A 23,345-nucleotide genomic window follows, 5' to 3' on the forward strand; every position below is an offset into this window, starting at 1 on the left:
AATATTTATAAATGTATGAAATGCATGGAAGCGAATGATGGCAATGTGCTGTTATTACTGCCGCTCTTTTAGCAATGCCCACAGCTGTGTGGAGATGGCATCTTTGGGCTATACAGCCCGGGCATCTGCACAGAAGGCTGAGCCTCCCAAGTGCTCACATGAATGTGATATTTTGTTAGTTTCCTTTTTCCTTTCTAGTAGAGGGTTGCGAACATAAAATTTTATAAACTTTGGAAGCTCTCCCCTAGGTCACTGTCTTAAACTGCCCAGTAAACCATTGATTGCAGTCTAGATCCAGGCCTTGTTTATATTGACAGTAATACTGAAGTAATTTTTCTTCATTCTACTCTTTTTAGTTATATAGTAAAAGAAGAAATTGCTAGATAAATATAAATCTTAAAATATTTTGTTTTTAAAAGGAAATGCTTTAAGATCTTTGCTTAGATAGATCAAAGTGAATATTAAAAGTATGTGGGCCACTGTATCTTCCTTCCTTAACAATTAGAGTGTAATAATTTTGTAAAAATGTTTGAGAGGTCAAATTGAAATGAAATGAATTGAACCTTATTTCATTTACTTGAGAAACTTTAGTTTCTAATTTTAAAATTTATTTTATTATTATATTTTATGTGTATGACTTCTCAGCATGTGTATCTGTGCACTATGCATTTCTGAAGCATTAAGCACAGAAGAGGGTGTTGAGTCCCCTGGAATTGGAGTTACAGCTGGTTGAGAACTGCCATGTAGGTGCTGGGAATCGAACTTGGATTCTTTTGAAGAGTGTACTCTTATCTCCTGAACCATCTGTATAGCTTCAAGTTTCATTTTCAAAAGGTCATGTTTGCCTTTTGTATATTAATTACTGTGTTTTGGGGGTCAGGCAATTGGTAAGGAAAGGGCAGAGGGAAGATTATATCATCAACCCCCCAACTGTCTGAGAAGAAAACCCTTCATGATGAACCCCAAAATGTAGGAACACTAAAGATTGGAACCCAATTTGATCTCTGATTTAACAATAGAGATTCTGAATAAAGACTTTACTGATGTCAATATAAGAATAAATAGCTCAGGTGGATAGAAGGTGGATCCCACTCCACAACACTCTGACGCTGTATGGACAGCACATGCTTGTGGAAATGGTGAGGAGTTTACATCCTGAGACATGTCAACGTCTGCTGCTGAAGGGAAAGCCAGATTCTGATGTTAGGACCTCTGAGGAGCTCTCTCTCTCGCTCTCTCTGTCTCGTGTGTGTGTGTGTGTTCACACATGCATGTATGTGGTGTGTTAGGAACAACAAAGTCCTCTTAGCAAAAGGTGAGATCTCAGTTACAACAGTTACAAGATTCAAAACAATAATCAATTTTGATTTTTCTGAACGGAAATAGTAGTGTAAAACTTAGAAGGAACCCATATCTTAGCACTTAAAAGACTGCTCTTGTGGTGTTGGATAGCAATAGAAGTGGCAGATCCAGGATTACACAGAGGCTAGGTTTATAGGACAGCAGGCAAAAGCTCGGGGAAGCAGAGATGGACAGGAATGGCAAGAAAGAGACCAAAGGGAGGCTCTTGAAATGCAGTCTGGAGACAGAAGGAAGTCACAGTTAGAGGACGTGCCATTCAGGAGAAAAAGGAAACGAAGCCAGGGATAGACTCCACGGTGTGTTTCCTCAACATGTGCTTTTGTGTCCTACGGTGATTTCATGGAAGACATTCTCCAGGGAACACCCGGAGTCGATTTTCTCAATTAATTTACAGAAAATTGACCAGATAAGCCAAGTCATTTTCAATAAATATGCATTTCCTGTCATACACTTGAGAGAATTATTTCAGTAAATGTTCAATCTCATTCATCAATCATGAGCCATAAATACAGGGCTTATGTAATTTGGTAACAATTGTATAGAAAAATAAAGACTCAATGTACTCAATATGCAAGGAATCTACTGAGGAAAGCAAAACGTCCCTCCTCTGACGAGATGGACATTTTGTGGAATTCATGTTCTAGCAGTGGCGTGACACAGAAGGCCCACTGCAGCCCTGCACGCTGAAATTGCTTTGACTTCATGCTTCTTTCAAAAGAGATTGTGTTTTAATATTTAATGGAAACAAAGTAAATCTATGAAAAACTTTTCAGGGTTACAATGCTGAAATTCTTGGGTTACTTCAAATAAAATGTCTGGTTATTATAGTGTGTATGGAGATAAGACTGGGATTGTAGCCACACACTATAAATTATGAAAATGTAGCAAGCTATACAGTTCCTTTTGTGTAACTGCCTTGTGGTTCAGGAGCTAGGACATTGGTCACGGTCCAGGTGGTACCCCTGATCTGCCTATTTTCCTGCTGCCCAGGAGCAGAGGGTCATTAATGTCCGACTTCAAAACGCTCACCTCATACTTGCCTGTATTTTCCCGCTTCTTCTTAGCGATTCTGTCGACTCACAAGTTTTGCTGGTGTGGATAATCGTCTGCTTTGCCTGTGTGTATGTGTGTTCCTCCCCTCCCCCCAGCACCTGCCCTTCTGAGCTCTGTTTCAGCTGGCAACAGTGACTCAGAACTAATCGAATCAATCTGTTAGGGGAGTCTGAGGCAGTTATTAGCCATAGAGATATCCAGAGAGAGACGTAGCTAAACCAAGGCAAAGGGATCAAGGAGCAAGCAGGAAAGGAGGAAGGTCTAAGTGATGAGTCTCAGTTATAAGACAAGGGTACAATGATGAATCAATGGTCTCGACTCATTCACCTGCCTGAAGAAAAGAGAGGTTTGCATTTTGTTTTCAACATTGACTATTTCCTACCATGTAGAAAACTGAAGGCATAATCCTAAGTTTAAATAAAAAAAACAAAACAAAAAACTCTCCTGAAATGAGGTGTCTAACAGGAAGGAAGGAGCAATTACAGTAATGTTGGAAAAGGATCTGAGATGATGCCCACATGGGAGATGCTTCGTGTTTGGGTATTATTAAAGTAAACATCAATTGCATTCTTAGGCGCAAGTGCATGTCAAGTGTAGACATGAGAGAAGGAAGAACTTCGCTTCAGGAGGCAGGAAACCCTGTGCCCATGATCAGAGATAAAGACGAATACAGGGCTCCTCAGAGGTTGCAAAGCAGGAGCAAAAGTTGAAAATAAAAAGTTAGTTTTACTATGATTAGCCTTTTTCTGCTTTAAACATGCTCTTTTCTTTTTTACCTTTAGGTTAGAGTTGGAAGGTGAACTACTTTGTCATTTTCTATGGAAATTTTTATGAAGTTATAAAACATGTATGCTAAAAGATTTTCTAAATCTCCCCAAACTTCCTCTGAAATCTTAAGTTGCTTTGAAACTTCTAAGCAAACAAGCAATTTTCACTCAGTCTTACCCAATAAAATTAATTTATGAGTTCTATTATTTTTACTGTAAAATTTTTCTTAAAAAATATGCTGCCTTAAAAGTAAAATTTTCATTATTAGAAAATTAACCTGGCCGGGCGACTAGAAAGTGTGTGTGTGTGTGTGTATGTGTGTATCTGTGTGTGCATGTGTGTGTGTGAAAGACCTTAAGGAAGGAGGGATAGTAGAGTATAGTTAATATGAAGGGGAATATAATAATAAAGAAAGAGGTGTTTAAGTGGGAAGAGGGTGGGAGGGTAGACATAGAAAGGGGAGCAGTAACTAACACTGAGGATGTTGACAGATGCCATATGGAAATCCACTATTTAATAAGCATCATGTACACACATACACACACACACATTCTTATGAAAGAGAGAGACAGACAGACAGACAGACGATTAACTGGAGTTAATGTACACAAAGTGTTACGCCCATCTAAAAGCCATAAACTGGCAAATCAACAGCCCAGTGCCGTGTGTGGGATACCTCCTCTAGAACCATGGATAAGAGATGTCCCAGAAGACCCCCCCCCCCAAACAATGCTGTCTTTTGCCATTGCTCATGACTACCTACCTGAACTTGGTGATAAGATCCTATTGCTGAAGCTACCACATACTTCGGCTACAGAACATGGACACATCAGTTTTATCATCTGTTGTCCAGAAAGCTTCTTTTCTGCTTGGTGTGTTCTGCAGGAGATGCCTCGCCGGCCTCTGGGAAAGAATAGCACCAGCACTCTCATCCTGCTGCCAGCCTGTGAGCTACAATGATGGCCAGCCAGGCAGAATATGCCATGCGTGTAAATGACATGGGTATTGTGGGGAAACTGCTTTCTGACTAAATTAAAGATTTACTCTACAGGGAGAAATGATTACTGTAATTCTCACCAAGACTCTGTAATGGGGAGCTCAGAGGTCCTGGGGTGAATGGCTATTATTATTTTGCTAAATAGACTAGCATCACCCTGCCCTTCCAGGGCTTAGCTCTGTGCCATTAGCGCCGTTCTCAGACACGAGGGAAGCTGCTTTGTGCACTGAAAGGGAGATAATGCAGACACCTGGAACTAGTCAAAGGGCAGCCAATGGATGCCTGTGGAGTGCTCAAGCGTAAGTGGGGCATCTGTAGCACACTCCCTTTCTTAAAGGCTCAGGAAGCATCAGGGAAGAAGTGAAGACAATGCAGCAAGAGCCAGAGATAACAGAGGCTGGGATCAAAACTGTCCTGGACTTGACAGGACCCAGGTGCTTCTAGACCTCAGCAGCTGGGTTTGCCTGCACAAGATCCAACCAAGATCAACCCAATCAGTATTCCAGCATGGAGGGTAGTGGGTTCATAATTCCCAGCCCCAGCTGGGAGCTGTCTGATAGGTGGTGCTGTTGAGAGAGGGAAAGTCGGTTTTCTTTAACGGTTGGCTCTTGCTGTGTTGACCAGACTCAAGCATATGGTTCCACACTCATGCATATACGGACAGCATAAATTGAACTCAGTGAGTGGACTATACTTTTTTAAAAAGGGGACATGAAGTTGAGAAAGGGTGGGAGTGGATCTGGAAGAACCAGGGTAACCATGATCAAAACACATTGTAGACATGTATGAAATCCTCAAAAATACTATGCTACAAGTCAGCACGGTAGGCCAGGCAGTGGTGGCGCATGCCTTTAATCCCAGCACTTGGGAGGCAGAGGTAGGTGGATCTCTGTGAGTTGGAGGCCAGCCTGGTCTACAAGAGCTAGTCCCAAGACCGGCTCCAAAGCTACACAGAGAAACCCTGTCTCCAAAAAAAAAAAAAAAAAAAACCAAACAAACCTTACATTATGACAAAATTATACCCTATCACTTACATAGTGTTGTAGCTTCCAGGCAAAATTCCTTCATGTTTATTAGTTATGCCTAAGGGACATCTGAAAGAAAGGTTAGGGCTTGTTATTCAACAATGATCGAATAACCTGATGGGACAAAATAATCTGAGTTATTTCTTCCAGCTTCTATGAGAGACTGCATTAAAACTGAATTTGGAGGGAAGACACCAGCTCTGCCTTTTCACTGCTTTAACGTTGAGACAACAGGTAAGAGGCATGGCGGTTTATCTGGAAGTTGTTTTTAAGGTGAAGTCAGTATTAAGAAACATAAAGTCGTTTTAAAGGATAAATTAGTTTTAATTACCTAACATGAAGGCTTGTAAAGACATCAAAATTTGCCAGCTTGGATTTTTCCTCAATAGACTTTCCAAGTTGTGAATTCCTAGCACAGTCTGTTCCTCTCCACAAGCCAATAAACCACACCAGGCCAGGCTCTCCCTGGAGGGCTGAGCAGGACCCTGGCAGGACTCAGAGTGTAGCTTCCAGATTTGGAGGGCCTCTTCCCAGATCTGCTGCTCCCTCACACCTATAATTACCGAGACCTGTGACCAGATCCACACTTTAGCCCTCTTTTAGGGCAGAGGCACAGGGGCCCATACAAAACAAATTAATAATAGCAACAGCAACAATAATTACTATTGTTATAATAATAATACTCAAATCCTTTAAAAAACAATGCTAGAAAGCTCTTTTAGATGCTTAATAGCTTTCTCATTAGATCAAGAACTACTATACTATAACAAATCTACTAATTCTCAGTGAGGAATTGTTCACTCCCTTTCAAAAATGCTAAATATAACAGTATATAGACATCTAGCTGTAATATCTATCTCTCTCTCTCTCTCTCTCTCTCTCTCTCTCTATATATATATATATATATATATATATATATATATATATATTTTTTTTTTTTTCGAGACAGGGTTTCTCTGTGGCTTTGGAGCTCTGTAGACCAGGCTGGTCTCGAACTCACAGAGATCCGCCTGCCTCTGCCTCCTGAGTGCTGGGATTAAAGGTGTGTGCCACCATCGCCCAGCCGCAAAACTGTAGTTTAACAATACCAAAATACACTGTGATGATTTGATGTGTATATAAATGTACTGTAGATTGACTTAATCAATTTAGCATGTCTGTTATAGTACATATGTAATATTTTTATGGTGAGAAAAATTGAAATCTCCTATCAATTTTCTAGTATCCAGAATATTATTGTTAACTATAATTAGCATTTTGTGCAACAGAGCCCCTGAACATTCTAGCCAAGTCAAACAGAAACTTGGATTTATCAGTTAACATTTTGTCTCATTTATTAGTATATTTTTAAAACTCTGCTCTCTGTGTGCAAACATACACACTTATTTATTTATCTGCCCAACCATTTATCTACTAAGGTATTTGGAAGCCAGTTGTAATCCCTGTAACATTCTATCCTCAAATGCTTCAGGATGAAGCTATCAAAAAGCCTATTTTACAATACTTTCCACCCAAATGGGGGGCCTGAGGCCAATCCCTTTTGCCCACATAAAAAGTGGTATGTGTGTGTAACCCCTGGGCTGAGGAGGCAGAGATAGGCGGATCTCAGGGTTTCTCTGGCCAGTCATCCTAACCTAATTGGCAAGTTTCAAGACCCATGGGGAAGATCCTCTTTCAAAAATCAAGGTGGGAAGCTCCTGAGGTATGACATCTAAAACTGACCTCTAACCTACACACACACACACACACGCACACACACACATGCACACACACGCGCACACACACACACCCACCCTGTGAGATTTAATATTTATACAATTCTATTATACAGCACAAGCTCACTTTCTGATTTCCTTGCACCGCTCTTGTTTTTCCTTTAGGGTGAGATCCGAATGGGAAGTTGCTGGGCTGAAGAAGGCAAGCCTTTGGACTGTGTACCTGGCAGAGCAGCTGTGGAATTCTGCTCTCTCAGCAGTGAGGAGTGGGAGTCTCCTGCCTCTACACTGTCAGGTTTCTCAGGTTTTATCAGTGTGATAGGGGGAGACAGTATCTCCATTTAAACTGCATTTACTATGTCATGGGTGAGATTGAAACTTTTTCTATCTTTAAAAGCTTTTTATAGGTGGTGCACAGCTTTATTCCAGTACTGGGGAGGAAGAGACAGGCCTATCACTGAATTCGAGGTCAGCCTGGTCTATAAAGTGAGTTACAGGACAGCTAGGGCTACACAGAGAAACACTGTATCGAAAAACCAAAACCCCAAAACAAACAAAAACAACAACAAAAAGCTTGTTATATCCACCTTGCATGTTTGTTATTGGTATATGTTAGTTTTTCCAATAGATTTTCTTCTTATTTCCTCCATTCAGAATTCTATTACAAAGGGATAGTTTAGCTCTTAAGTGGACTGTTTGTCCACTGTCTCTCCCAACTTGTATTTGCCCTTGGTTTTTGCTTCTGGTATTTTTCTTTCATGGTCTAAATTGTTTGAGATATAGTTATAAGGATTTGCTTAAGTGATGTAATAATGAATTCATATACATTGTATTCTATGTTTAAATCACTGATTTATTCATATTTTGCTCTTACGTGTGGTGTGAGGCAGGGTAGCCTTTCCCAGGTGGCTGCCTAGTTTGCTACATTCTATTTCCCAAGGGTTTTGAGATTCAGCTTCTGTTAAGCAATATATTTCCATCTGACGCTCTGTCTGAACTTTCTAGCCTATTCCATGGTTCTGATGTTCCCCTGCTTGCAGCACTCTGTCTCTAACAGAGCTACGCAGCCTTCTTTCTTGGGTTCTCAGGTCAGTCATCTGAACCTCCCCGTTAACCCTTTCCTGACCACTCTATAAGGGTTTCACAGTAGCGCTAGCGCCAATTCCTAAGCTGCCTGGGGGAAAAGAGGTTACTAGGTTTTATTGATTGGTGTTGCCCTGACATTTTTAAGTTATTCCCAGAAGAACTCATATTTGAAAACAGGACTCTCCTGCCGACGCCTGTTTTCGCGTCGGTGAGGAGAGTTTTGCCAGGTCTGTTTCTGTCTGCTTCATCTTTCCGGCTTCCCTCGAATTTGTAACCCTCTCTCTCTCAGATGTAGTCCTTGTGTCTGGAGAGACACAGAACACAGGATGACCCTGAAGACTTCTATCGGGAAACGAAACAGACACAACACGTGCAGAGGGGTCCTCGATGGTTTGACTGTCAGTTGTGCCGAGCGTTTTTATATTGTGAGACTAATAAAGACTGAGAGGCATTTAAATGCAGCCTTGTCTCTCCCACTTGCATCGATAAACACTCTGGACAAGAAAAGGCAAGCCTTTAGACAAGCTTAACACCTACCACAGAGGGAGACTCTTGAGTACTATCACATCAGAACAAACTTGTAAGCAAGAGGAACCAGATGAAAGCATGGGGAGGAAGAACCACTGTGAGGATGTGTACAGACGTTAGACACGACACTCCTCTGTCTAGAGAAATATTAAGCATATTTCTATAACTGTATTTCAAACTATATTGTTTCTGTTTTGTGAATTTGTGTTCTCTGCCATGGTTAATCACCTCCATTGGCTTTGGCAAGATACTTTTTAGAAAACCCTTCTTTGGAGGGTTCTCACACTTACATGACATCAGCTCTTTCCTATCTTGATAAAATAGCGTCGTCATGAGCCAGTCTCTCCCAGGAGATAAGCACTGGTACTTACTTAGCTGTGCCTACAGACTTGTTCTGCTGTTACCAACACGCCCTTATCAAAAACCAAGTTCATCAGTTTTCTGCTCTCTCAAATTTTGTCTTTGGCAAAAGCACCTCCCCCCCGTTTTTCTAAGTCATTTCTAGCCAGCCAATTAATAAATCCATGATTCTTTTTTCATTTCTTGTTCATGTTCTTTGAAAATGCTCTTCTGATCATTACATCATCTGGTCCAGTGTTGCCCAGAGTTTCACTGTTACAGTGGAGTGCATGGCTGCTTGCAACCAGCTAACTGTGTTCCACAGGCCAGCTTGCATTTTCAGTTTAGAGAAAACGAGAAAAGCTCTCTCCAGTCTTTCCTTTATCCCTTCTTTCTCCCCCTCTCCCCTTCCTCCAACTCCACCCCCACCTCTATCCCCACCCCCATGCTCCCAACTTTTGCCTGGCAATCTTGTTTGCTTCCAATTTGCAGGAGAATCTATATATGTTTTTCTTTGGGTTCACCTTGTTATTTGGCTTCTCTAGGCTTGTGAACTATAGGCTTAATGTCCTTTGTTTATAGCTAGAGTTCACTAATGAGTGAGTACATACCATATTCATCTTTTGGGGTCTGGGTTATCTCACTCAGGATAGTGTTTTCTATTTCCATCCATTTGCATGCAAAATTCAAAATGTCACTATTTTTTTTTACCACTGAGTAGTACTCTAATGTGTATATATTCCACACTTTCTTTATCCATTTTTCCATTGAAGGACATCTAGGTTGTTTCCAGGATCTGGCAATTACAAATAATGCTGCTATGAACATAGTTGAACAAATGCTTTTGTAATATGATCGGGCATCTCTTGGGTATATTACCAAGAGTGGTATTGCTGGATCCTGAGGTAGATTGATTCCCAGTTTCCTGAGAAATCGCCACACTGCTGTCCAAAGTGGTCGCACAAGCACTGGCTCCCACCAGCAATAGATGAGTGTTCCCCTTACTCCACATCCTCTCCAGCATAGGCTGTCATTGGTGTTTTTGATTTTAGCCATTCTGACAGGTGTAAGATGGTATCTCAAATTTGTTTTGATTTGCATTTCCCTGATCACTAAGGAGGTTGAACATGACCTTAAGTGTCTTTTGGCCATTTGAACTTTGTATGATGAGAATTCTCTTTTCAGTTCAGTACTCCATTTTTTAATTGGGTTAATTAGAATTTTTATGTCCAGTTTCTTGAGCTTGGGGGAGTGGGAGGGTGGAGATGGAGGAGCAGGAAAGAAGATACATACATTAAGGGAGCCATTTTAGGGTTGGTAAGAGACTTGGCTCTAGAGAGGATCCCAGGTGTCCACGGCGATGTCCCCAGCTAGGTCCTTGGGCAGCAAAGCAGAGGGTGCCTGAACTGGCCTTGCCCCACTGTCACACTGATGATTATCTCAAATATCACCATAGAATCTTCATCTGGTGATGGATGGAGATAGAGACAGAGACCCTCATCTGAGCAACGGACTGAGCCCCCCAAGGTCCAGTTGAAGAGCAGAAGGAGGGAGAAGATGAGCAAGGAAGTCTGCACCGCAAGGGGTTGGTCCACCCACTGAGACAGTATGCCTGTTCTAATGAGAGCTCACCAAATCCAGCTGGACCGGGACTGAATGAGCATGCGATCAAACTGGACTCTCTGAATGTGTCTGACAATGGGGGCTGACTGAGAAGCCATTGATAAAGGCACTGGGACTTATTTCTACTATATGTACTGGTTTTCTGGGACCCTAGTCTATTTGGATGCAAAGCTTCCTAGGCCTGGATGTAGGAGGGGAGGGCCTTGGATTTCCAACAGGGCAGGGTTCCGGCAGGGTTCCCTCCCCTCTCTTAAGGAGGGAGGGGGAGGGAGGAGGGTGAGTGGGGGAGCAGGAGGGAAATGGGAGGAGGGGAGGAAGTGTAAATTTTTAAATGGAAAAATAAAGAAAAAAAAAGAAAAAAAAATGAGAAAAGAAAAAAATTTGAAATGGTTTTTCATAGGCATTCAATCCATTTAAAAGGTAAAATTAATTACAGTCTTCAAGAGAATTGCTATGTTTTTAATGATCTGTGCAGAAACACTTGTTGAAAGAGAGGTTGATTGCTTTGGCTAACGTTCAGATAGCGGTGTGCTTTCAGGCTAACATTTTCTATGTCATTTTTCTTGATTTTATTGTGTTTGCTAAATTGTTTTTTAAAACAGTATGCTGGGGTGGGGGCACTGGGAAGATGGCTCAGTGGATAAAACGCTTGCCCTGCAAGTATGAGGACCCGAGTATAGATTCCCCAGGACCTGTGTAAATGCCAGGTCAGTGTGGTGGTCCATCTGTAATTCCACCACTCAGAAGGCAATAACCAAGAATCCCAGAGCAGGCTGGCTGGCTAGTCAAGCTGTATGGAGAGAGCTCTGTGTTCAACACAAAGACCCTGCCTCTGTGAACACGGCAGAAGGAGATGGAGCCAGGTTCCCAGTACCAGCATCAAGCCTTCACACCTGCACACGCATCACCACACACATGGGCATGTGACAAACTACATAGGATCAAGGTGTGCTGATAAAGGCCCAGCTTCTTTTACAGGAAGCCTGGCTGTGTTACACTCACAGACAGTCCTGCCTCCCACCTTTCATTTCGTTTCTTCTGCAGAAGGCTTTGTACCTCTCTCAGAAGTGGCTCGTGTTCCTTGACATTTTCAAGAGTGGATCCACTTTCAAAGTCTTTAACAGTTTGGGGACACCTGACTAATCAGTCGCCAATTCCTTTCACCCAAGACAAACCGCCTCAATGCTACTCTTTCTAGCCTGTCCTTTATGCTCACTGAGAGCTTAGCCTTCATCTCATCTCCCCTGAATTTACCCTCACTCAATTCCATTGCCTTTCAAGATTCTACTCCAATCTCAAGCACACCCTTCCTAACCGCTCTGAATGGTAGGCTCTTTGGCCTATGGCAATGATTGCTAAAAGTTGTGCATCTGAATCCTTTCTTGCAAGCATACATTTCAAAAAGGTGTAAATGTCTGGGCTCCCTGTCTGGAGGTGTGATACAGTAGGCGTGAGGTATATAGTCTGATAAATTTGTTTTATAAAGTTGTAGCAGGAGCTAGAGATGGCCTTGCCATTAGTAGGGTCCCATGTAAAACAAAACTATTAGACTTTTTGTTCAAAATCAAGGGGAAAAGGTGCCAATGAAAGTACTAAATTGGGGTGAAAGAGATGGCTCAGTTCTACAAACATAAGCATCAGTGTTCAACTCCCCAGCAAGACCATAAAAAGCCAAGTGTGACTGCATGTACCTGCAACTCCAGCATCAGGGTTAGGGAGAGAAAGGTTGAATCCTTGGAGCTCCCTTACCCAGGCTTCCCTGAGCTTCCAGTTCAGTGAGATCTGCTCTCAAAGCAATAAGGCAGAGTGAGAAAGAAAACCATCTGACCTTCTGCTCTGACTTCTGCATGTTCATATATATATATATATATATATATATATATATATATATATATATGCGTGTGTGTGACAAGCATGCACATGCACACACGAGTACACACATACATGCACACACATGTGCACATACACCCACACATGCACACCCACCCACATGTGTACACACATAGTACTAAAGTAGAAACCTTTTCCTCCAATTCAAAATCTTCCTTCTCAGTTTGCTAGGATACACTACACTTGCTATGTAATTAATGCCATTATATAAAGTTATAAGACTTGCGATGCATGAAATTCTCAAAAATTAATAAAATATTAAAAACAGAAAAAGTAAAAATAGTGCATCACTAGAATGGATTTTATTTTCCATTTTTATATGATAAATTTTCATTTTTAAACAAAATTGTCAGTGAATTTAACTCATGTGTAGAATCCATGGTATTCTATAGTTTGGGCATATATGTGCATTTTTCAAGTCAAGATGACATAACAAAATCCATTATGTTGTACATTTACTTCAAAACTGAGTAAAATTAAAACCGTACATAGTAAGAAGCCACAGAGCTAACTCACTGCTTTTCTTCCGTTCTTAGCAGCAGGCAGCCATTCTACAAACACGCTCTGTCATGTGTTTGCTGAAGAAGAAAAAAAGGGGAGGACTGAGGAGAAAAGGTGCCTTTTCATTTCTTTCCGTGTCGTGTTTACCAGAATTGATTGGTGAATACCGAGAAGTAACACGAGCAGAAAGGGCATGGCATGCTTCCTCGGTGGCCATTGCCAGCTCTGTGGATTTACAGTAAGTGCTGCTTGAATGGCAGCCCGATCTCCTACGCTGTCAACACGGGCTCAGATCAGAAGGTCTAAGGACATCTTAAAAGACTGCTTCTCTCTTGTCCAAAGTGGGGAGAAAAATAACTTCTTTTTCCCAATCCATATAGTGTGTAGTTTAGGAAGCTTACAAGCACTGGTGTTTGGAGCATACATCCTGTTCTGAAGCAAAACTAAGTTTATAAAAATGTTTTTAATATAGAGATGAGGGAAAGAAGACACTCAGGAAAAGGATGCTGTACACACAAGTATGGGCACTGACTTCTCAAGATGTACCGAAACATATTAACAACAGCACATAGAGATTTTGCGGTGTTGTGACGGTGCATGTCAAGGGTTGCTAAGATTGCTTACTTCCCTTCTAGTACGTGAGATCACTGGATGATTTCTGAAGTGGGAGGAGCAGGATTAGAAGCCCACTGGGTGACAACCTGGGCTGTAAGGGGAAGCCTGTATCTAATGATGCCTTTTCCAAGCTCCATAGCCCATGGGTATCTTTCACAGGTCCACAGAATCCTTTCTTGGAAATGTAATCAAGGAACATAGGGCCCTGTCTCCTGCTTCCAGTGGAACCTCACTTCTGCAGTCTCTGTTTCATAGCTACCTCCTTGTCTAAAGACGTCAATGCTCATTGGTTTATTTGTTGGCAAAAGATTATTATTAACACAGATGGTCAAACTGATTACCAAGTGAATGGAGATTTTAAAAAAAGAGTTAAATTGTGTTATCAAACTCAAACCAAGTGTGGGCCTTCTCGTCACAGATTGTGGGGTACTTACTGCATCGGTAGCATGACCAGGAGGTTTGCCCTGTGTGTGATTAATGATTACCAGTTTACACAAACCTGTGTGTAACTAGTCGTAAAACCTATTAAAATATTTTAAATGATAAAAATCCACTATTTTTGCTTGTTTATATTTAAAACTATATTTTATTAAGTAGGAAATCCCATTACCAATGATTTTTGAAAGTACATTTCCCCCGCCCCCCACTGAATTTCCTAATATCTACCTTTATTCCAGATAAATGCTTCTCTGGCTAAGTCTTGAAAATGTCTTTGTTACCAAAACCTTCTGAAGAAAACAACACCCCCTTTGATTCTGTTTACAGTTCTGAACCAGCAAGCCACTGTGTCCACTAGACAATTTGAAATCAGAATCAACTTACATTATAGCTGAGATCTTGAGATCTTTACCTCTTTCCCAGGACAGAGTCAACCTCAGAATACTATGTAAACATTTGTATGTTCAGTGTTGGCCCAAGATGCAACAAATGGAAACACACAGAAATCTGGCAAAGTGAAACAGGAAGAAGACACAACGGGCGGGGGGGGGGGTGGAATGCAAAGAAATTAAATTATTTGTGATTAATTATCTTATGGTTGAAGGTTCTCAGGTCTCATAAATTCCACGTGGGATTAGACAATGAGGTTGTAGAATTAAAAATAAAAGATTAAGTTTTGCATGATATAATTTATTAGCAAAGACATGGAATTATATGCCCAATTTCTGTGCTGAACTTTTAGAATGTTTGGGGCCGATGATTTAATTTCTCATTTTTCTCTGACTTCATGAAAATAGCTTACACCAATCCTATTTGTTGAAATTAACTTTGACCTATGTTCAAAAATCTAGCTCTATCAAAAGAGACAAGATATTCTTCCCAAATAACCACTATCATTATAAATTTTGCAGCAAAATATTCTAGTTTGGCTATGGGTTTGAAGGGAAAATGGATAATTACTTAATTAATCTCAGTGACCTGTACTCGGTACAAAGACCTGATCAACAATGCAGAGGCTGCAAAGTTGCTCCTTCTGTAGACCTGGTGGGTTTGCCTGTGGGTGTCCACATATGAGGCTTCCTGAGTCTTTGCCCCTCCACATCAACTCTGCTTCTCTATTCAACAAATGTCTCCTGCTAACCTGTTTAAACTCTTGTCTCATGGGACAGTTTCTTCTTCCTAAAGAAACCAGTTTCTCTAAAGACGCTAAGACCCCAGCCCTCATCATGGTTTCGCAATTGCAAGGCTGTTCTGAGTTGGGGACTCTGCTGTGAGCTCTCCTATCTCTGTTAAAATCCACTGGTACAACTTCAGACTCCTCTGACATCTGAGACTCTGCAGCCCAGTAGCTTTGTCCTGCTGTCCTTTCCAGTTCAGCTGAAGAACTCTTCGAGCTTCTGCAAGATTATCAGCTTTATATTTAGTATCAGAGAGCATATACTTAGATATCAGGCTCCATAAATTCTGAGGAAGACAGGCAGAACATGCTACTTGTAAGCTTTGTACCCCTGCTCTGAAATTATTCTTTAGATTCTGGAATTTGGAGACCAAATCCTAGAACTCCTGTTATCTCTTCCTGAGTAGCATGGATTAGAATCCCACCATCATAATTTTGGGTGACAAACAACAAATACAACTGGAAAAGAATAAAATGCCACAACATAAAGATAAGTTATAAACAGCTCAATGTTTTGTTTTTCTTGACACCAACTTGTGCACTGCCTAGTGTAGAGACTATCATCCTTCCAGCCACCTTTAAAAAAGAATGCGGTCACACCTACACCTTCTTGTCTTCCTGTACCCGTCCTCAAGACCCCACTATTATTCTTAGACGTGTGAACTCCATTAGTCCTTCGAGTTTTCCCCTGTTGTCTAGTTTTAATGTTGTGACAGCAAGCCCTCCGATACGATTTTGTCTTATTTACTACTTGCGTCTGGCTTATGCTTTTACGAAGGCTAATACTGTCTCTGCAATATGACTTTAAACTTCTTGAGAGCAGTGAAAAGGCCACAGATCTTTTATATCCCTCTGGTGACTCATAAAAATAGTGGGCATTATATTACAAATGTTCCAATGACCAAGTCAAGTGAGTCAGCTGCTAGCAGGCATTCATTCACCAAACGGTTGTTAGGACAGATTGTAGGCTTGGAGCAGGAATTTCTTTAAAAATATCTTCCCTTTGCCTTGACTGTCTTTATCACTGCTCTCTTGCACTGTGGCATAGGTAAGAATTACATGACTGAGCAGGGAACTTGAGACTTGGCTCTGCCTTAGTGGCCTGGATGCGGGGATGCCAATTAATATGGTGAGTTTGAGAGGAATTATTCCTCAAAGACATTTGCATCTCAGTGCCCAGAGCCTTAACTACGCTTTCTTACCTGGCCAGAAGACTCTTTCTGTGTAATTTAGCTGAGGAATTTAAAGTAAGGTGATCATCCTGGGTGAGCCCAGTGGGATCACAGGGTCCCCAAAAGAAAGAAGGTGCTATGATACTGATCTTGAAGATGGAGAAACTGCCACAAATCAGGGTACAGCTGACTTCTAGAAGGTGGAGAAGCCAAGTAAACAGTCCCCCTAGGAGGAATTAAAGTCTGCTTTCTTTCAGTATACTAAAAGACTTTTAAAAGTCCTTCCTTCACGTACTGTACGGTCTGGTTTAGACTGCGGGACTTCTCTGATAGCAACTAGAACCTAACACAGTGATTGAAATTCAAACTTTGCTCTTCTGTAACTCAAGTTTGCCTCAGTCTTCTACCTGTAAAATGGGGATAATGAAGGCGACTGCCTCTGAGATCGTTTAGCTACGCCTGAGAATTAACAAATACTAATACTCACTGTGTGTTCTCTTTTAAGTATCTTTGTGGATCTTGAGTCATTACCTACTCCCAGAATTAATAAATTTTTCTGAAATAATGTACTATCAAAATACTATTTTTAATGTATGAATATTTTATCAAACAAGAATAAATGACTAAATTTGAGAATTAAAGGTACATATTCTCTAATTCAAATATTAATCATACCATAAAATTTACCTCTTACACAAATTTGTATAGAAATTAAATACTTCGTATAGAAAATGAAAATTAAATTTATCAGAAAATTAACTTAGGCTAGGGACTGTGTACCTGATTTCAAATCCTTAGCACCCATATACAAGGCCAGATGTGGCCACGAGCACACCTATGACTTAAACAGGGCAGAGACTGGAGGATCTCTGCAACTTGGTGGTTGTCTGCTCAGGTCTGGGGTAAGAGTTCCTATTTCAAGGAATCAAAATAGAAAGTAGTAAATTGGACACCCACACTCTTTTCTGGCCTCGGCATGTGTAATCGACATGAACACCTGCACACGCATGTGCATATACTGATTGTACAAAAACATCTGTCTATTTATAGATGGGTAGGTAAGTAGACAGACAGATGATAGATAGATAGATAGATAGATAGATAGATAGATAGATAGATAGATAGACAGACAGACAGATAGGCAGGTAGATATGTAGTGAGAGAATGAGACAGATGAGAGACAGACAGAGACACATACAGACACAAGAGAGAGAGAGAGGGAGAGAGAGAGGGAGAGAGAGAGAGAGAGAGAGAGAGAGAGAGAGAGAGAGTTGGGCTATAAACAGAATGTAGAGATTAAATCAAAAGAAAGCTTCAGAGACTGTGGAGAAAGCTTTTGAAGGGGAGTATGTCAGAGTAAAGCATACTCAGCCACTCCACAACTTGAATCTCCAAATGCAGGCTAAGTTTCCACCCCTTCTGCCATACAAGAATGCAATGCAGAGCCAGCAAAGCCACTGCAGTCCTTCTAGGAATCAGAAGTCTTGAGTGGGTGGGTAGTGGTGACAACCCTGAGACAGCTAGTCCACCTCTGGATACTGACATCTTCATTGTATTGATTCTTGATCATCCATCTATAACAGATCCACTCTCATCTGCTTGTACAGTAACAATACAGAAATTGCAGTATTGAAAGAATGTCAATGTCATTTCATTGAAGGGGTTGGGCTGTATGTAAATCAAAGATACTTAACATTGGTTAGTTTTTCTAAAGCAAAACAATTATATTGAGTTATTTGTAAAGTTTTTAATTTTATAGTGGAGTTTTAGAATCACAGAGTTATACTTACCTCATAGTTTTGTTTGTTTTTTGTTTTCCCCGCAATGTCATATAGCCAGAATCAAACTTTAACAAAAGCATATTCCAGCCGGGCAGTGGTGGCACACACCTTTAATCCCAGCACTCGGGAGGCAAAGGCAGGCAGATCTCTGTGAGTTCGAGTCCAGCCTGGTCTACAAAGGGAGTTCCAGGACAGGCTCCAAAGCTACAGAGAAACCCTGTCTAGAAAAACAAAACAAAACAAAACAAAACAAACAAACAAACAAAAAACCAAAAGCATATTCCAATTGGTCCCTTTCACTTGGAGATACATACTTAAGATTCCTTCATGTCTGTGCATGATTTGATAGCTCTTTCTCTTTTAGGGATGAAAACAATTCCATTGTTTGAGTGTGCCTCTGTAGATTTATTGGAACACCCTGGTTACTTGTAAGTTTTTTTCAGTTACGAATAAAGCTCCTACAAAGAGCTTCATTCATAATTGAACAAAAACTCTTCAGTTCTATAAAATCTGGTTTCCAATTCTTTTGAGTAAATAATGAGAAACATAAGTGCTGAAAAATATGGGATGGTCTATTTAGTTTAATGAAAAAACTATCAAACTGTCTTCCTAAGGGAGTTACTGGTGTTCAGTTTTACTAGCAATTAGTTCCTGCTCCTCTCAAACCTTGCTGCTGTTTGATGAAGTCAGTGTTCCTGATTCTGGATGCTCCAACCGTATTGTCTTAAGTCACGTTTCACTTTTATATTCAATTCTGAATGGAAACAATGATTACAATGTATTGCTTTTGTTTCCTTAAGATGTACGGTATAATGCCAGGTATGGTAGTACACAACATTAATCTTGGCACTCTAGAGGCAGAGGCAGGTGGATCTCTGTGAGTTTGAGGCCAGTCTGATCTACATAGGTCTGCTAGGGCTATGTAATAAGACACAGTCTTAGTGAGGAAAAGTACATTGCACTCAGAAATTTTAAGTTTCTTCATTTGTGTACATTCATTGTATAAAGAAATGGGCTGCATAAGGCATGTGTAGAATGTGTGTTGACCATATCCATCACATTTCAGAATTTTAATAATAATTATTCACCTCAGCCTTTCCTGGCCTTCGCTGAATGGAGACAAAATATCTTCCTGTTGCATGGGGGAAGGTTGAGAAGATTAATTTTATATTCAAACTTCACTAAGCTATGATGTATCCCTTTAGTTGGTGTGGCTGTGAGGGTGTGCATTGACAGTCTACTGTCCCAAGAAGATCCATCTCAGTAGAACAAAAAAGGCACAGAGAGAATTCTCTGTTCTCCTGCGAAAAGTCTTCTCATCCTAACCAGATATGGATGCTTCTGTGCTCACACCAGTTCCCCTCCCCCAGGTTCTCAGGTCTTCTGTGCTCATACCAGGGCTTCCTCCCCCAGGTTCTCAAGTCTTCTTTGGTCACACCAGGGCTTCCTCTACCGTGTTCTGATGTCTTCTGTATTCACACCAGGACTTCCTCTCCCAGGTTCTCAGGTCTTCTGTGTTCACACCAGGACTTCCTCACCCAGGTTTTCAGGTCTTCTGTGCTCACACCAGGGCTTCCTTTCCTAGGTTCTCAGGTCTTCTGTGTTCACATGAGGATTTCCTCCTCAGGCTCTTAGGTCTTCTGTGTTCACACCAGGGCTTCCTTTCCTAGGTTCTCAGATCTTGTGTATTCATACCAGGGCTTCCTCTTCCATGTTCTCAGGTTTTCTGTGCTCATCCCAGGGCTTCCTCCCCCAGGCTCTCCTGTACTCTGTGTTCACACCAGGACTTCCTCCCCCAGGTTCTAAGGTCTTCTGTGCTTACACCAGGGCTTCCTCCCCAGACTCTCAGGTCATCTGTGTTCACACCAAGGCTTCCTTCCCCAGGCTCTCAGATCTTCTGTGCTCAAGCCAGGACTTCCTTCCCCAGGTTCTCATGTCTTCTGTGTTCACACCAGGTCTTCCTCACCCAGGTTCTCAGGTCTTCTGTGTTGTCATACCAGGACTTCCTCACCCAGGTTTTCAGGTCTTCTGTGCTCACACCAGGGCTTCCCCACCCAGGCTTTCATGTCTTCTGTGTTCACACCAGGACTTCCTCACCCAGATTTTCAGGTCTTCTGTGCTCATTCCAGGGCTTCCTGCTCTAGGTTCTCAGGTCTTCTGTGCTCACACCAGGGCTTCAGTTCTTCTGTGTTCACACCAGAGCTTCCTCCCCCAGGTTCTCAAGTCTTCTGTGCTTACACGAGGGCTTCCTCTCCCAGATTCTCAGGTCTTTTGTGTTCACACCAGTCCCCCTCCCCCAGGTTCTCAGGCCTTCTGTACTCACAGCAGTGCCCTCCTCAACCCAATTCTCAGGTAGTCATTCTTTGGCTGAATTCTGTCTTGAGTTTTCACAATATCTTTTTGTAGATGGTATGCTAGAGGCTATCCTCAATCTCTGTAATCACATAAGCCAATTTCCATAATAAATCTCCATTTACACATCTTTCTATAACTAATTTTGTGTCTCTGGAGCATTCTGACTAATACAATCTCTGAAGCCTGACATTTCATAAAGGACAACACAATTGATAAATGTCCATGTTTCATCTGAATTCACAGCACCCAGTTTGCAGGGTAGCTTGTGGCAGCTCTGCTATTTGATGTGCTTGGTTATATTTTTTAACTGGTAACCATACTTCGCTTTCTTCTCAACAGCCCATTTGTATTCCCTAATCAGCTTAACTTTGAAGTCTGGAGAGTGAGAAATAGAAACGAGTCCCAAATAAAAAGAAACATCAGAAAAGAGTTTTCCCATTTTAATGTGGCTTCTCCTATGCCCCTTTAGTTCCCAGTCATGTAGCAGATTGAACACACAAAACTAACTTGTGGCTAAATTATAAGCAGGATAGGTTTTGTATGCATGTTTCATTAAGTCAGTTTCCTCCTCTTCATTAAAACTTCAACAAAAACAAACAAACAAACAAAAACTTTTCTTTTTCTCCTTTTTCTTAATTTTGAATGCTGAAATACTAACAAAATGCCCCTACAGATCTGTCACATCTGCTTATCTTCCCTCTTACAGTATAGCAGATATTATTTCTATAAGCAGTATGTGCCACGTGGAAAACTGAACTTAGCTGTTTTCAAGCACCCAACTTTCGGCTACCCAACTTTCTATTTACTATTTTAAGGCATTCATAATGCATGTATTTAGTTGATTTTTAAAATATGACTTACCTTGTTATATAAGGATATTTAGGGGTATTGTGTCAGACTATAAATAAAATGATACAAATTTAAAAATTTGACTTGGAAAATAAAGCAAGGTGGCTGGTTAGTGTTCTCCTATATAGGTTAGTAGGTCTTGCATTATTGGCTATAGAATGGGCTCTGTGATAGAATTTCCTATTATCAACAATATATTTACATAATATAAAGCATTACAATGCATTTCTTCAGGATAAATAAGCATATAATAATTTATTAATGTCAACACCTAGAGCAAATCATGTGGATGAGAAGGTATAGATGACAGTTTATGGTTACAAAATATTTGATTTGTTCTTGGCATCTTCTAACAAATTTTCTCGTTCAGTTGCTCTAAAAATCATTTGAAGTAGGAAATATTTTATCACTAAATATTTTAAATATTTAAAGCATTTTAAAAGCTAGTGGATGAAGTTTTATCAAACACAGCAGAGTGGGAGACTCAAGGAGCAGCACAGCTTGGTCATTCTTAGGCTGTCTCAAGGAACGCACAGCAGCCTTGAAATGTTGAAGTCAAAATGTCATCATTCTTCTCTCAAAAGTGGAATCAGAGGAGTTGATCTCACACAAGCAGAGCTGAGTGGTGCTTTCCAGGGACAGGGAAAAGATGTGGAACAAGGCAGGGGATAGGAAGACACCAGTCACAGCACTTAGTGTTTCAATTTGAGAAGAGGAACATTTTAATATGCTGATAACAACATATTGTGTGTTTGACAATTGGTATCAGAATAGGATTTAAACATTCCCACCTCAAACTGGTTGTATGTGGCAAGAATATACTGCAATGCCTCATTCATTCATTCTACAATGTTTAATGTTTCAAATACCACACTGTACATCATATATATCGGGTGTTTAATTTGTCAGTTAAAAACAGATCATGCCATAAAATGCTGCAATATTTTGCTTTAACAATATATCTTGAATAACTTACTTGACTGAAGAATTAGATGTCCATCTCAACGACTACCTCTTATTTCCGTGTATGGCTCTACTTTAATTTATTACCTTTCTATATTGTACGCTTAATTTGTTTCTGGCCTCTTACAATTCTAAACACTACTCAATAAACATTCTTGGACAAAAATCAAATATTTTTGTGATTCTCTACTTAAAACTAACATCTAGTAGTGAAATTATAGTACAAAAATCAATGAAAGACTCTCTGTTTAGTTCATTTTCCCAAGTATTGATTGAAATATAGTTGCGATATCTATGTACCATCTTTACTAAAGCATAATAGCTCAGTCATATTTGGCCCAGTTGTTCATCATACGCTGAACAGATTAAAAAAACACTTTGACACATACAGAAAATAGAGTATTATTTAGTCTTTTTTTATTTAGTCTTTAATAATAATAAAATGGAGTTATTTCTGACAAATGGAAGTTGGAAGTAATCATGTCAAGTGAAATAAACCAGATTCAGAAAATCATCTCGTTTTTTCTCCGATGCTGAATCTAAACAAAAGACAGAAGTCAAAGAGTAATTATGAACAAAGTACCTATATGTGAAAGTGCTATAATGAAACCATTGAGCAGTGATGTGGGGTTCAAGACAGGGTTCTTCTGTAGCTTTAGAGCCTTCTTGGAACTTGGTCTGTAGACCAGGCTGGCCTTGAACTCACAGAGATTTGCCTGTCTCTACTTCCCAAGTGCTGGTATTAAAGGCATGTGCCACCACCATCCAGCAGAAACCCATTATGTTTTACAATTTCTATACATTATTTTTAACTAATGTAAATATTTAAGGTCTAGGTTTAAAAATTAATAGCATAAAACTTCCTCCAGAAGAACCAGAGACTCCATGTGACGAGGCTTCCTGCTCTGGGAGGAACAAAAAACAATGTATAAATAGGCTCTGGCTCTACCTGGAACATACAGCATGATGTGACCAGGCCTCCAGCTCTGAAGATATAAGAGAACACCATGAGTGACCAAACTTCTAGTCCTAGTGGCCTTAGAGGTTAGTACAGAATCAGAGTTTCAGCTCTACTGGGACTTCGTTTCTAGTGGTCTAAAGGTCAGTG

The sequence above is a fragment of the Chionomys nivalis genome, chromosome 14 (genome assembly GCF_950005125.1).
Source record: "Chionomys nivalis chromosome 14, mChiNiv1.1, whole genome shotgun sequence".
NCBI classification, from domain to species: Eukaryota; Metazoa; Chordata; class Mammalia; order Rodentia; family Cricetidae; genus Chionomys; species Chionomys nivalis.